Source organism: Sturnira hondurensis, unplaced genomic scaffold, assembly GCF_014824575.4.
Source record: "Sturnira hondurensis isolate 20B ecotype Veracruz unplaced genomic scaffold, ASM1482457v3 Scaffold0015793, whole genome shotgun sequence".
In the NCBI taxonomy this organism is placed as follows: Eukaryota; Metazoa; Chordata; class Mammalia; order Chiroptera; family Phyllostomidae; genus Sturnira; species Sturnira hondurensis.
Window position 1 is genome coordinate 5,217,762 of NW_028088424.1, and position 4,394 is coordinate 5,222,155.

The 4,394-nt window shown below is 46.5% G+C and overlaps 1 non-coding gene across 1 annotated transcript; it reads right to left on the minus strand.

The window, feature by feature from the left end:
• Nucleotides 1-3,809: 3,809 nt before the first annotated feature.
• LOC119000597 (small nucleolar RNA SNORA67) lies at nt 3,810-3,953 on the minus strand. Its single transcript, XR_005069354.1, has one exon. It is a non-coding gene; the product is annotated as a small nucleolar RNA SNORA67 (small nucleolar RNA).
• Between the last annotated feature and the right edge of the window lie 441 nt (nt 3,954-4,394).

The following is a 4,394-nucleotide window of genomic DNA, read 5'->3' on the forward strand; positions in this document are numbered from 1 at the left end:
GGCCACCTGGGAGCTTTGCTCACAGACTGTCAGGTTCTTCTACCAACTCCTTGAGACAGCTTATCTAGGGGAAGCCCAAGAGCTCTAGAAAACGTATGGATTCCTACTTTTGGCCAGATATCATTTTGCCTTTTGCTTCTCTCTCCTACTATCTGAGTTAATGAAATCCTTTTTTTTTTTGTTATTGGAGATCTGTCCCAAATGGTACTGGGACTTTGGCAATACATTCCACTAAGATCAGAGCCATATTTCTAAATAGGTACAACCAAAATGTTCCGTAGATCCGCCGAGAGGTCCTGTCCAAATTCGAAAGTGGATCCCTTTCTCTGTGAGAAGAACGTCAGATTCATGTTCACATTCAATACAAATGACTGACTCTGCAAGAGTCCGGATTTCCTGACCAGTCTCAGCTCTGAGTCCAATTCACTGCATACATAGGAGAGCACACAGGGGGCATCATGAATCTATCCCAGGGCCTGTGAAATGGAGGCAGCAGAACAAGAAGAAGACCTGTCCCTGCCCTGGGGTTGCTTATGATCTGGTTGGACTGACAAATAGCTCTCTTTCCTAGTTGTTCCTGATTTGGATCCAGCCCCAGGGCTCCTGAAGGGCATTTTGCAGCAGTGAAGCCCAGGGGTCGGCCAGCTGAGAACCACATTTCCTTTCTGTTGGCAGGAGCCAGCAGCATCCACATGGGAGCCTGCATCTCTGAAAATAAGGAATCTGATGCCTCACTGACAACTCATTTTTTCAACCTTCATTCTGGGGAAAGGCAAGTTTGTGTTCCAGCTGCCATATTGTAGCTGCAACCCCTGATGCATCATCAATTAAAAACAGCAACAATTATGCGTGAGAAAAAAGCCACAGATAATAGGCTTCCATTAGATTAAGTAGTTATAGGAATAAAAAAATAAAACTTATACCATACTTTGGCTAATTAAACCCACTCACCATCTGATTAAGATGTGTTGCGAGACCATGGAGAAGTACCAACCACTAACCGTAAATAATCCAGCGCAGGTGGGAATGATAGCATATTCCCTGGCATAGAGATAATGGATCACCATAGAGGTTAATCAGAATCATTAATAACCTCTGACAACATAGACAATACCAAATACCTGGCACCTACTGTTAGGGTCAGGGCAAGCCATGCTCCTAATAAAAATGGCTTTTCAATTCCATTCCACCTACTGAGATCAACCACTGAGGAGGGACAGATGTGCTGACCACTTGAGATTTGCCATCAGATTTGAGGTTCTACTGCAGTTCTAGACCTGCTATCTGCCCTCAGGTGAGTGGAAAAGAAATTGTAATCCACTTAGAGAACATGGAGTTAGGACCTAGCTGCCCTGCCTTGCAGGGGTGTCTGTGCCAGACCACAGTGCTTCAAGGGTAAATAGGAACCAAGCAATGGGTGCTCTGGGAAGGCAGCATGCCCATTATTGAGAGCTGCGCTCTTCTGGCTTGCCCTCCCCAGGCTCAGGTTACCATGGGAACTAGGCCTGCCAGCAGGGCTTAAACTGGGTAGGGCCTCATTGACAGCCCAAGGCTGAGAACCAAGGGCAAACCCAAGACATAAGCCCTGGAAGAAGCCTCTGTGGGGAGAGACGTGAGCATGTTCACTGCATGGGGAGGGAAACAAGGATGTGCAGAAGAGGAGTTGGCTGGTCAGAGCTCTCTCACAGTGTGTCCAATGCGCATTTAGTGGCTACTCTCCAGCAGGCTCTGTCCTTTGGAGCAGCTGTGAGGAGAGTACCCGGGCCTTGACTTCTAATTACCACTAATTGGGTAAATGCTGAGACGATCTCTCTCTCCCTTCCCTTCTACTCTCTTCCCCCACAAAGGCAACTGAGATACAGAGAGGTCAAAGAGACTTTTCTAAATGGAGACAGGCAAGGATGACATGGTGTGAATACCAAGCAGCCAAGCAGCCACTGCCCATGGAAAGGGAGAGGGACAGAGAGAGGAGAGGCTTCTGAGAGCATGGCAGCTTCTGGGAGTCACTGAGCAAGGAGAGGGAAGAAATGGGGCAAAGTTGTGGGGGATGCTGAGGTTTGGGGGCTCAGGTCAGTTTACCAATTTGATTTCCTGGAGAAGCAGGGATGTCTTGTTCATGTGGGAAGTGATGTAATCAGTCTTCTGGGGCTTGCTCCTTTAATAGTCCTCATCTCTGGTCCCTGGAACTACATTTGTGGGGTAGGTTCTTCTGGGAGTCTGGATGGGAGGGTAGAGACCAGCTGTCTCAGTCTCTGTGCAGGGTCAAACACACTGAACAACAATGGAGAGCCTCAGCGATATGGGGTGCAGGCAAGAGGGGGCACCCAAAAAAGATTTGGAATGGTGTCCAGAACTCAAGGTATATAGGAATATTGGAGAGACATATAAGATGTCCTCACCCCTTCCCCCACAGGTGTAAGTTGGGGGAAGGGAGCAGGAACATGCAGGGCTGTTTTGTACAGCCACAGCCTTGCAGCTCATCCATGGCATGGTCATTTAACACATCTATAGCTTTTGGCGGGCCACTTGGATGCGTTAAATGGGTGTGGGCAGGCTTGGAACCAGGGGGATGAAGTCATTCCCCTCCCCCCGAAGATGTAATGAGGGGGCAGGTCCTCCAAGTTACAGCACCTGCGTGGGAGCTTGGAGAAGATTGGCTCCAGGACATGGATCCATACCTGCCCAGACTCACGATGGCAGCCCAGTAACCTTGTAATAATATAGGAATCCTGGCAGGTGTAACTGATGGTGGGAGGAGTCAGAAATAGGGGTACAGAGGAAGATTGGTGTGGGGATTTAAAACCCAGACAAGATAGCCATTGGAGGGATAGTCCTGCAGTTTGGGGCGGAGTTAGGACCCCCTCTTGCCCAGGTGAAAGGAAGAGCCACTCAGCTTTGCCAGAGTTGCGACCCTACTCTCTCTGCAGCTCTGGTGGAGAGGACTACCATGCATTTTTGGTCAGAGTGCAGACCCCTTCAGCTTTGGTAGAAGAGGCCCACGTGGCTTTGGGGTGCTCCCTTTGGCTGCGTGTCCTGAGAAGTAGGAGAGACTTTGCCTGGAAGAAGAGTGAAAGAACTCTTTGCCAGTGGACCATGAGAAGGTGTTACATGGCTTTGAAGTAATTAGAGATCCTGCCTGGATGGTGACCCACTGGACGATGGCAGCAACCTGAAACACGGACGTGTGCTTCTTTTCCTGAGTCACAGTTCCCCGAATTAGGGCAAAAGGAGAAGGAAGTGCTGTGGGTGTATGTGGTTATCCTAAAGGGCTTTGATATATAAATGGGGACGTTGGGTCACTACTCTAAGTCTGTGCATAGCTGTAAATAAACCTTTCCTTTCCTTTTCACAAATCTCTGGCATTGAGAGATGTCTTTCCTCTGGGGGCAGACAGATGAACCCAGTAGGTATTAGTATACTGTCCTTGGGAGGGGCCCCTGTTGTTCTCTAACAGTTTTTGGCATCCCTGGGTGGGCCAAATATTGCCCCCCCCCACACTTGGACCTCTGTTCCGTAACATCAGGGCAAAAATAACATCTTTTTTTCTTTCCCTCAGGCTGTGGGTGGGAGTCATGCCTATGTCTCAGCTATGTCTCAGACAGACCAAGAAGCTCATGGATTTTAGGTTTGAGGTAGTAAGTTAGTTCCAAAAAAGGTTTTGTGTTTTTCTTTATTTTTATTTTGTAAAGCTGGGTGGTGAAAAGGGAATGGACATCCCATTTTATACATGGAAAAACTGAGGCCATGAGTTAAGTGGCCTGGGACACATTCGGTTCTATTTATCACTATTATTATTATTATTATTAATTACATGTAGGCAGCCAAAGGAAGGCAAAGGAAATTATGCATTACTTTCTACCCTGAAAACCTGAGGCATGCCAGCTTTTATTCCAAGGGGCTACTTTCCTGAAGAGGAGTACTATTAGGCCCCTGGAAAGGGAACCACATTGTTTCATTCATCTGTATTTTAGAGCAGGACAAGAACCCAACGTGGCTGACGTTGTAGGCAATTTACTAATAATCCATCATGTTTAGGACAATATTGCTTTGATTTTGAAGTTATGTGAGGAAAACATGCTTGTTTAAAAAATATTTAAATAGTACAGAAGGGGTTAAAATAAAAAGCCCACAAGCTCACTCTCATCTCCTAGGTCCCACTAATCATCCTTCACGAAGTTTTCCATGACTGTACAAGCCTGCATGTTTATATAGATTTTCTTCAAATTAAAAAAAACACTTTAACACTGTCTTTTGATTTTATGTTTTTCATTTATCTATTACAACTTTATTATTCTTTGCAGTTTATAAAGTGCTTTCATTCTCACATTAACCTGTAAAGGCTAACTGTAAATAAAGGCCAACTCAGGGAGGTTAGCTTAGCTGCCCACGGACTG